Source organism: Astyanax mexicanus, chromosome 4, assembly GCF_023375975.1.
Source record: "Astyanax mexicanus isolate ESR-SI-001 chromosome 4, AstMex3_surface, whole genome shotgun sequence".
Taxonomy (NCBI): Eukaryota; Metazoa; Chordata; class Actinopteri; order Characiformes; family Acestrorhamphidae; genus Astyanax; species Astyanax mexicanus.
In genome coordinates this window covers 12,953,588-12,966,501 of record NC_064411.1, presented here as the reverse complement: position 1 = coordinate 12,966,501, position 12,914 = coordinate 12,953,588, and the positions used below count along the sequence as shown (strand labels likewise).

At 34.5% G+C, this 12,914-nt stretch overlaps 3 protein-coding genes across 7 annotated transcripts in view; all 3 read left to right on the top strand.

Annotated features, from left to right (window-relative positions):
* The window catches only part of LOC111196715 (zinc finger protein 484-like), a 353,380-nt gene that overhangs the window by 114,586 nt on the left and 225,880 nt on the right, over nt 1-12,914 (top strand). The window lies entirely within an intron of this gene.
* The window catches only part of LOC125801418 (zinc finger protein 239-like), a 203,934-nt gene that overhangs the window by 75,546 nt on the left and 115,474 nt on the right, over nt 1-12,914 (top strand). The gene's annotated exons all lie outside the window — the stretch shown is intronic.
* Nucleotides 1-12,914, top strand: part of LOC125801283 (zinc finger protein 239-like) — a 232,390-nt gene that overhangs the window by 181,797 nt on the left and 37,679 nt on the right. The gene's annotated exons all lie outside the window — the stretch shown is intronic.

The following is a 12,914-nucleotide window of genomic DNA, read 5'->3' as shown; positions in this document are numbered from 1 at the left end:
ATTTAACTTGTGTGAAACTGACACCAATAAATCCATAACTCCTGCTATTTACTTATATAGAAGTGTTTTTTTCTCAGTAGCTCAGTCGCTGTGAAGTGTGGATAATAGTTTTGCAATATATTGATTATCGCTGAATCGCAGTTTTGAGATATCACCGTTATCATTAATTTACCACTTTGCTCAAAGGTGCTGAAAAAAACTTGAAAATGGGCCTTGAAAGTGCTTGAAAAGTGCTTGAATTTTACATGGTAAAAGGTGTTTGAACCCTGTGTTTAAAAACCCCAGCAGCACTGCTGCACCTGATCTACATGTACCAACACAACACACACAAACACGTCACCACATTAGTGTCAATGCAGTTTTAAGAAATATTTATCACGAAAATAAAGCTCTCTGGCGCTGGGAATTAAATATACAGGGTAAGATTTAGGCTAATCGGATATGCAGGTGAAAAAATAAACTGTGAAAAAATATGTGTGTGAATATGTGTATGTTTATACCTACAAATCTCAAATGTAAATTGACATAATATGGACCATTAAATGACGGTAACAACCTGACTGTTTGACACTTAGCTAATCTGCATACCAGTAGGAGAGAGCAGAGATAGACTGGCTGTGTATGAAACGGTAGGCAGCTACCACAATCCCTCATGCCTGAGCTGTTCATATGTTAACACGCACTAAATGATTAACCCTTTACAAGTATTATTATGAACTTTAGGAAAAAGAATATAAACAGAATTGCCCTTTTTTCTATTGTGAGTTAAATGAAGTCACTGCTGCCTATTCTAATAAGCTAACCGTATGACTAGCTTGACGAGCTCTGGGGACATTTTTACATGGGATGTGTCTGAAAGATCTGTGGAAAAAAAGACATTACTTAAAATAATAAAAAGTATTATTACAATCGTTACAAAAGGACTTTCTGAGCTGAAAACAAAAAAAAAGAAAATATGTTTTATAAAATTTATTGAGATATCATATATATCCTATACCCAGTTTATAGACACATTTGGGACATACCGGGGTTGGACAATGAAACTGAAACACCTGTCTACAGTCACTCAGTTTTGGATCTTAGTTTGCATAAAAATAAATTTATGCCAGTTTTTACCCTGAGCTCTGGCTTGCTCCAATTTTTTTACTCCTTTTTTCCTCTCTGTGTCACAAACTCTTCTAGTTCCTCCCTTTACCCAAGTTTGATTTTAGGAAGTCTTTATAGCCACAGGGTCAAAATGAGACGCATAAACACTACAGAGCAGGGGTCTCACCATGGGCGCAGATGATTATAGTGACCTCATCCGAAATCTACCATCTACAAGCATAAACGTTGGGGTTTTAATTTAATTAACTGTACGTTTGTGGAATTCTGTGTTCCACAATGCCCTCGTTTTTAAACTAGGAAGCGTTCAGTTCAGAGGTTACATTGTTCGGAGCTCCGTGTTCCAGTTCCAATGTAAATTTAACGCACCTTCTCAAGTCCGGGGTTCTAAGGAGCTGGTAACTGCCTGTAGACTACAGACACAGGCAGTTACCAGCTCCTTACGGTACGTGTCCACTGGCACTTTTTTTCAACGCAATCCGCTGCGCTGGATCTCCTTGCTCGTTTTTGAATTAAAATGAAGCAACAGAAGTAGACAGTCATAAGTTTAATATTTTTATTTTTTTTTACCAACCTCACTGTAACCTATAGCTCTATAAACAGGCGCCTGTTCTGTGTGTGTGTGTGTGTGTGTAAGAGGCTTGTGTGTGTGTGAAGACGCAGCCTGCTCTTCCCTCATTGGCTGGACGCAGTCTGCTTTTCCCTGATTGGCTGGACTGGACACAGTGCGGTGGCCGGATTTATTTGAATAAAGTTGAGCCGGAGGGCGGAGCTGCGTTAAACGCAACGCAACCCGGCATGCACCGAGGCATGCAGCGGCTCTCTCCATTGATTTTATGTATGATGTTATTATGATGTTATTTTAGTAAGCAGTCGCTGTTAACTGAAATTATAAGATGTAAAATGTTAACATTGTCTTCCTGGTCTTGCCTAGGCTGTAGCAATGAAGAAACAAAAAAACAATGACAGCGTTTTTTCAAAAACCAAACAATGTGATATGGAATAGTAGGATGTCAGTGATTTGGCATCATGGTGTAAGAATGCGCGCAGATGGCACTGGGGACATATTGACATACCAGACCAATACCAGTTTCAGTATGGCTAGTGTTGATCAGAAAAGTGATTATTCTAAAGTTTATTGCAGCATATATATATATATATATATATATATATATAATTTTACAGCTTGGTCCCCCCAGTTCAAAATGTCCATCTGCGCCCCTGGGTCTCACACTCGCGGCCCGCGGGCCAATTGCGAGACGTGTTGTTACAAACAGCAGAGATGTAGTAATGATTCAGGACGCTGTGACACATTACAAATACGTGCTTTCATGCTGAAATACTTTATATTATGCTCTTTAACAAAGACAGACATGTGGTATGGCATATTAATGAGTGCATAAATTAATTATATATATAAATTAATTATATAATTTCTATTATTATTAGAAAAATAACAAACGAAAATTAACCCAAAATGTTGACAAAAATATAATCTAACGAATTTCAAAACATAGAAACGAAAAACGTTAAAATGGTATTAATACAACAGTTTAACACCTGGATCAAACAGTTATAAGGATTTATATTTATGCTTAGTACACAGACTAAGCTTAATAGAGCAGACACAGGCATTCTGCTGTCCAGAATTTTAACAGATGCTTATTCTTACTCAATAGCTGGAGTTTTTGAAATGAAAAATTAAAAGAGAAAAGAACTTTGAACTGGACATAACTTTATTTATGTCATTTATGTCACATTTCACTTTGCTATTATGTAACTGAAAGTCACTTTAATTTTTTTTTTCATATCTAAAAAATAAAGCATCACCCTGTCATCTGGTGCTGCATGTCAAGTATATAAACCTTAAAAACATTTGAAATACACAGCAATATAAAGCTATATGTTAGCGTTCATTTCTTATCCCCAGGGCAAATTTATTTTAAAAATGTATATATTAATTAATTGACTAAAATCTCTCCTGCGCTTTAAAATGCTGCAGTCACGCAGAACGAGCTTGAAAGCTTGCATGGCACTGCGATTAAAAAAAACTTTTAATAAATAAAGTCCTATAAAGTGTAGCAAAATGTATGGTATTAAATTCGAATATTTACTCATATTCAATCAAGAGAAATCAGGCAAAATGCGCCGCTCTCTCTCTCGCATCGCCGAGCTGAATTCAGCGCGAGGCTTCAAATAATATAACAACTCAGTTTAGTTAAATTAATTAAGATGAGTGAGGACCTGTAAAGTTAATCAAATATTGTCAAATATAAAGGATAGGTTGAGGTTTTGGTGAGCTGTTTCAATTATTTGAAACCGAAACTAACTGAAACTGATATTATTCTGCGCACTATTAGAAAGCCTTTGATTTTGTTTTAAATGAATTTTTATTTTATATTAATTATTTTTTAATTCATTTTAAATATTTTTATTATTTTTATTGATCAAATATTTTTTTTTTCATAAGATATATATTTTTTATTTTTGATGTATTAATTTTTATGATCTTTTTAAAGTTTTTTATTTTTCCTTTTTTATCTTTATATTTTTTCCGTCTATAGTAAATGTCAGTTTTTATTTCTAATTTTTCTAATTTTATTTATAATATTTTTAATCCCTTTTAAACTGTAAATGCTCAGCGGCACAGTAAATGAGGGTCCTCCTCCAGTGTAAATAACCGATTGCTTGATTAATATTCAATGTTGCAAACCCAGTTTTTACATAAACAATAAACAGAATAAATAATAAAATAACATTGCTGATGTATCTTCAACAGCACATCGCATCCTATTCACTTCAATGGAGAGAGACACTACATACCGGCTGGGTTGGGTTGCGTTGAACCCCCATTCTTTATTCAAATTAATCAAGCCGCCGCGCTGCTTTCAGCCAATCAGGGACTTCACACACACACACACACACATTCGAGCCTTACACACACAAACGGCAAAATATGGATTTATATAGAGCACTGTAAAGTTCATTTAATCATTAAAAGTTTAAAATTGAGTACACCTGAAGCCTTATTTGGATTCAAGATACGCCCACACGGCGAGACGAGAGATCTGGTGTTCTGTCGACTTGTGCTACCCTGACAAACCGTGCTACCCTTTTGTGTATATTTAAAGGTAAAAGCACAAAAGTAGCACAATATTAGAGCATGTTTCCAGCAGAAGTTCATGTACTATGTTTGGATAGTCTAAACCACCGTATCAGGGTAAAGTTATGGTAGTAAGAGTTTATTATAATCTTTTTATTTTATTTTAAGATCATATTGGCAGAATGTGTTGAATAAAATACGTGTTCTTGTCCTGTGCGGCCCGGCCTCACCCAGTCTCTACCTACAGCGGCCCCCAGATAGAATAAGATTGAGACCACTGCTATAGAGCCAGAGAACCAGCTTAAGTTCCAGACCTGAAGATTCAGACCAGTAGTTCCAATGAACTTAATACACATAAACAGTCCACAAATACAGCTACTAACTACAAAAGCATACAATAGACCCAACAATAAATGCTTAATGTTCCTACAAGTACAGGCGTTTAACAAATATCACTCATTTGTATCTCTACAGGACGCCAGAGCAGCCAAAACATTAAGTACACACAAAAATCACCAGTCACACGGCATATTACTTAGTTTCACATTGAAGGGCAGCCTTTAAAAAGGCTTTTTAATATAATATGACACAATATCTGTCTTATTTCCATGATAGTTAGCTAAATATATAATTAATCCAGCATGCGCTCTCCGTTTTACTACTAATCAATGCGCGTAGCCTGACCCCTTCATCCGAGCGCAGAGAAGGGGCTAGGCAGCCATGGCCCCGCCCCCGGAGTGAAAAGCATGAGTCTTATTGGTTAGATTGTCCTAAGACTTTTCTAATAGACTCATTACTACACCCTTCTCAAAATCAGGAGAAGGGTCCACGGACACGTGAGCAGAAGACATTTTAAAGAGCTTTGATTGGTCAGTACCGCTGTCAATCATACAGTCCTATAGCAACGAAGAACACAGGCTAATGCTTTGAATTAGTTGCTGTTTTTTTCGTTAATCTATAAAATAAATGCTTACACTTGCAATAATTATATACATCCTGATAAAAAAATATGTAATTATTTACATGCACATTTGGTCAGCCCTTAGAAGGCCTTAGAGGCCTTACTGCACACCACTGATATGTATATTGAATATGAATTATACTTAAGGCTGGACAATAATTTAAAATCACTGATTGTCTCCAATAATGTTTTTGTAATTTTTAAACAAATATATTTTTATTAAATATTGGCCTGGAGTTCTAAGACAGCAATGGTCCTCCAACTAAAAAATATTCTTAAGAGGCATTTAGTATTTACAGCATCTGTTACCGACTGACGTTCATTACAGAGAGCTGCGTCAGTTCAGTGCATTAATTTGAGAAGAAAAGATAGAACCCAATAGGCATATGTATAGCCATACACCTTATATAAGGTATATACACCTTATATAAAGTTCTTAATACCAATACAGAAATGAAGAAATGTATTGTGTGTAAAGGATGATTTACACTTCTTACATAGGTATAGGCTTCATAAATGTATATAAAGTAAAAAAAAAAAAGTATTTATTGATTTTAATAGTTCCTATATTTTTTTTTGTTACAGATGTACTGAGCCATGAGACTGCAAAAATGTATATAAAAAACTGTATGCTAGAACTGCATCATTTTTAATTTCTGCCTTTTTGTTCAGCACAAACTAAAACTGGCCTAATGAAAATACTACAATTGTAATTTTAAACTAGCAAAATTACACTGAGTAATAATGAGTAATTCATTATTCCACTAATTTTATGTTGTGTTTTTTATGTTTTAGTTGAGTGCAACTCAATTAAAAACAACGAAAGATGGGTCTGTGCCGGTGAAGGAGGTCTCGTTGGAGTGTGCAGACCAACAGTTTGAGGTCACTCTGTGGAGGGAGTCGGCCACAGAGAGAATCCGACTGTGTCAACAAATTATCCTCACGCACCTTAAGATGGAGGTGCAGGAGGGTAAATTTAACTCAACCTCCCAAACTACAGTCAAGGTAATTTTTATATTATTATTGTTGTTCTTGTCATTATTATTAACTATATATACATATACAAACACAGACATGTACTGTGTTTTTGTTGTGTAGAAGGGCACATTATTATTATTATTATTATTACTATTATTATTATTATTATTATTATTATTTGCGGGTAGCACCTTTCGCATAGAAGCATTGTAAGTGTAAAAGAGCCTGAGTTAAAGTTAATTCAGTTTCAGAATTTCAATTAAACCATGGTAAATAAAAGTTTATTATTTATTTACAAGGGCCTAGAAGCGGGTTTGATATTGGGGGGGGGGCACATTTCCTTATATATAATTTAATAATTTATGCACTTTTTAATATGCCATACCATATGTCTGTCTCTTTTAAAGAGCATAATATGAAGTATTTAAGCATGAAAGCAGGTATTTGTAATGTGTCACAGCGTCCTGAATCATTACTACATCTCTGCTGTTTGTAACAAATCAAACCACATTTACATACGTAGTGAGTGACTCCTTAGAGCAGTGGAAACACGGGCCGGTTCTTAAAAGGTTCCCTGGAACCGGCTCCGGCACCAGCACTTTTTTGGTGGAAAAGAGGTATAAGAAGAGACGGCTCTTTCGGCTTCCAAGTAGCTCCTTATATTTTTTGGTTGCTTAATTCAATTTATTACCAAATTATGTGTACAATGAATTAATAGAGTTGAAACATACATTATATAAAATATATATTATTTATATGGCTTTATTTTTATAAAAAATAAATAGTGAAATACAAAAACAAAGGCCCATCTCAAGTAAACAAACAGGTCCAATGTAAATGTGTATATTATTTTCAAATGTGCAACTCTATACAGTGAAATAAACAGCGCTGAACACCATCAACAAAGTGTCACTCAACAAAATAAAAAATAATTGTGCAAATTAAAAAAACAAGCATCCAGGTGATGTTTTTTGAAAACTTCAGCAAAGATTGACATAAAAAGGAGCTCATGTTTGAGGGTTTGATTCTGTTTCTGTTATGATCTGCCCTGTTGTGGAAGAGGGAGCTGATGTTGCTACAAAACACAGTTTATGTGAGGTCACATGTGTAAGGTGTGGGTAGATCAAGCACTTCAATGTTGAATGCTCTTTTTGTCAATCAGAATGTGAATCATCTTTTTTATGTTCCATTGTATCTTAATTCTGGCAAGACTTTTCTTCTTTCTTTTTAAAGAAAACTAAAATCTCTGTAAATATGAACCTTGGTGATATATATGTTTTTTTTTTTCATACACTGATCTTGATTTTAAGTATATTATTAATATTATTATTTTATTGAGTAAATACTACTATCATCATTGTAAATACTTGATTTGATATCTTCTTACTGGAGTTTATTCCCCTTTTGAAATCCTTTAGAGAGCTAAGAATAAGAAATGCCTAAAAACTGTAAGAGTTTATGAGGAGCTTTCACTGTTGCCTCTTGTTAGTATTTCACTATTTCTATCATTAGTTTTCTTCCTTAATGTATATTTTTATGCTGTCTTCTACTGTGGTTTATATGTATCATCGTAAAACTTTAATTTATACGTTTATATTTATATATATATATTGGCTCACTCTCTGAAGTCAGCGCATGTCGTTTATTTCAAAGAGCCGGCTAAGAGTCTGACCCATCACTACTAATAACTACAGTGCCGTAGTTTAACACTTTATTGTTGTGCTGTTGTACCAGAAAAGAATGTAGACTGTTAAAACTTACTCCTATCACCATGTTCTGTGTTACAGGAACCAGAGTCACTGAAGATCACAGTGGAGATGGAGATTGTGGGAATCTCCACAAAAGGCAATGAGACTGTTCTCCTCAGTGACACCATGGAGGAGTTCAGCGTTCCCGCCACTGTGTGGAGTGGTGACGTTAAAAGTAGCTGTTGTGAGGGAAGGGGAGGTCATATTAAACATTGAAAGCCCACTTTTTAATGAACCATAATGTGGTAATTTGACAAGTTTTTGTGTTCAGATTGTAATATTTCTTAGCATGTTCTGTTAGGGTTTTTTGGGGGGGGGGGGGGGGGGTGAGGTTGTATGTGTTTGTGCTTTTGATTTTTGATTGTGAGTGTTGTGTTTAAACTAATTCAAAATAAAATGTGTTTAATTGTTTTTATACCTGTCTTTTGAATTTAAACACATTCATTTAAGCTTACTATCCTTTCCTGCTAAAACAAATATTCTATGGTTTTTATATTTTTCTGCTGGTTTTGTGGTGTTTTGCAGTGTTTTTCTAAAGGTTTTTATCAGCCCTTTTAAACCCTATGAAAGTATTTTTTTATAATTGCCATTTTTCAGAAAGACATGTGCTTGTGGTTTATGATCATAACTGTTTCTGCTTTTAAGAGTTTACACTGCTGGGCTGAAGATATACTAAACCATAAAGAGGCATATCTGTGCTGCACCACCATTTATTCAAAAGTATTTGGATATTAGCATTTAACCAAAAGTTTTTGAATACAGCTCAATCAGCCAAAAGTATTGGCATTCCACCATTTAGCCACAGGCAGTAGCTTTTATACTGTTTGTAACAAAACAAACGATAGTGTGATATAAATTTCGTCCAACACTGTATTGGATGATTTACACTTATGTATGTACAGGCTCACAAATCTATTTCTTTATTTGAATAGTTCCTATAAATGTTTTGTTACAGATGCACACAGCAATGAGACGATATAAATAATAGTTTATGCTAGACGTTCATTATCTTTAATGTCTGATTTGTAAACCACATTATCACATGCACTGTATAAAACTATTCGCCATTCCCTGGTTCTTAAAAGTTTTTATTAAGGACGCAGACGGCGCGGTCGGTGCGGGAATTTTTTTATTTTTTCTCCCCTGCCTTCATCTTCAGGTGGGTCAGAATCAATGACTTCCCAGAGCAGATTTATTCTTTGTCTGATTTCTACCTCAGAAGAGTGTCAGACTGTTTATAAACAAATACTCAGCACAGAATTTCAGATTACCACACAGCATTTTCTATCCAATAAGTAATCACTTAGGAATGTGTCTGATTGACATCCCAAAAACCGCACCGTCCACCAACTGTTGGTCCTCTGCCCGGGGCACCAGGAGTTTGGTGATGCATTTCACCCGGATGGGAGACTCCTTTTAGTAGAGAGTCGTCGACTGTGAAAACATTCTCTGCAAACAAAAGAGCACAACGGACTAAATATAAAATATTTGTTATGTTTCACCTAATTTATTGTATTACCCATGATTCAACTGTTCATATGCAAATATTTTATTTGTTGATTGGTTGGGAGAATAAACCATAATATTAAACTGTTTTGGGTTTTTGTCTTTTTTAATTGCTTGGTAGAGATGCGTGGTGTTGTTTCCACCCAGACACTTTAAAATGGGGACACAAGTGCTGCTAAGTAAAAAATATCTATTTTAATTATTTTCATATTATTTTTTATTATGTAATATGTAATCAGTGCTAAGCGTTACACAACAGAACAATAACAGCAAAATAGCCCCACTTAGTCCAAAAACAGTTTAATAATATATAGTTTGATAAAATATTAGAATATGAACCGTTAAATCATGGGTAATACAATAAATTAAGTGAAACATAATGAATTAAACAGTATAAAGATGTTATTTTGTATGTTTGTGCTCTTTTCTTTACACAGAATGTTTTCACGTTAGTTTATTTGACTAAATTGGAATTAAAATATTTTTTACTGATGAAGCAATGGAGCAAATTTGGTTGAATTCTAAAGCCCAAAACCTTGGCTAAATTGTGGAATACAAATACTTTGGCTGAGAAGTAGTCCAAAAACTTTTGGTTAAATGGTAAAATTCAAAAACTTTTGGGTAAATGCTGAAAACCAAAAACTTTTGGTTAAATGCTTACGTGCAGTATCTCTCTCTCTCTCTATCTCTCTCTCTCTCAGGTGAGCCATGGGAGAGAGTTGTGGGTGGAGACTACAAAAGGACCTGAACCAAGATGGCCGACAGAGAGAGAGAACCATGGGGTATGCTTTAAGGCCAATGCGCTCTTGTAGCCTAATTTTATTGTATTACTTCTCTGATGTGGTTAACTTAATCCCTCTTTTTGGCTAAAAGACAACTCACTGGTTTGGCTGTACCACCTTGGGTATGCTAACAGGTAAAATAGGTGCACCTGTACATTTTTACATCATGTAGGAGTTGTGTGTATAGGTCCCTAGGTAAGAGGGCGGGTGCTACCCCTTGTATTTAGGTTATTAGTTAGGGAGTATCATTTCTTTATATTCTTTTTGTACTTAATTTGGCTTTAGGTAGTTTAATATGGTTATGTTTTGTTGTGTTCTTTTCTGTAGCACCGTCCATAGTTTACATTTCCCAGAGTGGTACTTTCTTTGTTGTTTTATACAGCATATGTAAATAATGTAAATACTGCCATGGTTTGTTGTATGTGCAAATGAGTGGTGGGAAGCTAAAATTAAATCAGATTTTTGTACCGCTATTTACTGCCTGTTCTCCTCTTTCTTACTTAAACTCTGCTGGCTCTTTGACTTAGGACAGCCATGTGTTATGTTCTCCATATTTTTCTTCCTAGACACATGTGGAGGATTTTAACACTTAAATCTAAAAATGTTTGGTTAAATGCTAAAACTTTAGATGAAATGCTAAAATCTAAAAACCTTTGGTTAAATGCTTAAATCCAAAAATATTTGGTTAAATGCTTAAATCCAAAAACGTTTGGTTAAATGCTTAAATCCAAAAACGTTTGGTTAAATGCTGAAATCTAAAAACTTTTGATTACTAACTGGTTGCTAGGCGGTTGCTATCATTTCTAAAGTGGTTGCTAAGTGGTTGCTTACCCAGATAGCAAAGGAACATTGAATCAATGTTAATTTTGTTTTTTTTTTGGTCAGGTTTGGTTGATGACCACAAATCAACTATATTTCAACATTGTTATTGGGTTAAAGTCTTAACCGTTGTTTAACATCGAAAAGAAGACATGGAATCAACATTGTTATTGGGTTAAAGTCTTAACCGTTGTTTAACATCGAAAAGAAGACATGGAATCAACATTGTTATTGGGTTAAAGTCTTAACCGTTGTTCAACATTGAAAAGAAGACATGGAATCAACATTGTTATTGGGTTAAAGTCTTAACCGTTGTTTAACATCGAAAAGAAGACATGGAATCAACATTGTTATTGGGTTAAAGTCTTAACCGTTGTTCAACATTGAAAAGAAGACATGGAATCAACATTGTTATTGGGTTAAAGACTTAACTGTTGTTCAACATTGAAAAGAAGACATGGAATCAACATTGTTATTGGGTTGAAGTCTTAACTGTTGTTCAACATCGAAAAGAAGACATGGAATCAACATTGTTTTCGGGTTAAAGACTTAACTGTTGTTCAACATCGAAAAGAAGACATGGAATCAACATTGTTTTCGGGTTAAAGACTTAACTGTTGTTTAACATTGAAAAGAAAACATGCAATCAACATTGTTATTGGTCACAATCTACAATGCAACCCATTACAATAATTTACCTAAATACAGATTATTAACCAAATTAAAAAATACATATTTTTTTATTTATAAGCATTCCGATCCCATTTACAGTGCAGTTACTTGGTGTTTCAACATTTTTACACATGCTACTGTAGTAATCCATTTTGCAGTTATAAATTATTTTGGACAATGATATATGTAAAATTACATAAAAGCCTCCAGATGTTTTACAAATAAAGTTTTAATTTACAAATAGTTTCTTTAAAATTGTGGGCTAAAACTGTTAAAAACCAATTACTCATATGAACCATTTGGAAATTCTACCGTTGGTTGTGTGTTTACTGTTTTCTAGGGGTTTTCTCCAATTACTGACCAATATAGACCAAATACTGTGCTCAATATAGTTAACAAACTATATGCATCTACATTAACTAAAAGGATGGAGGAGGTGATGCCTCTCTTGATTAAAGATCAGACAGGATTTTTTTTATAAAGAACAGATAAACCCAAGATAAGAAGGGCACTCTATTTAATTAACCACACCAACCAGGAGAAAATTGGTTGTTATTACTTTTTTCAAATCATGAGCGCGCTGTTTAGGGGAGAAATCAACAAAGATGTTCTTTAAACTTGTTTGTTAATTTTGTCTTGTAAAACTCTTTGGGAAACAATCGTAGAACTGGCTTGATCTTTGCTCATGATTTGGGCGTTCCTTATTCGCAGCCAAGGGTGATCGTTATTGGGAAATCCACCCAAATGAAACTATGTGAATGAAATAATAAGGCAAATTAAACTATGTGAAGTGATACCATAATGTCAATACTCAGCCCCTTTAATGGTGCATTTTCTCACCTGAAGGTAACATTGTTGTCCAAAAAAACGTAATTAGTTTAATTACATTTTTTGTTGATTGGAAAACACTTGTTTTTGCTTTTCCAGTGGAGGTCGAGAATCAGGGAATGGGGTATGCAGATTTCTTTAGAATCACAGTCTGGCTGGATAATTAGGGGTTTACAACTTCAAAGAGAAATAAACCTACTGGCTAGTTTATGATACAGTTTTATGATTTACAGTTTTCTCTCCAGGGTCCCGCCATACACTGGTTACATATGCTTGTTGTGGTATAACTGCTCTGTATGATACCTGGACTAAGAAAACAGGACTATATGTATTTGGAGCTGTGTCACTATTTTGAAAAAAAAAAGAAAAAAGTAAAGCATTCAAACCTAGAAGAGCCTCATTATTTACTAAAA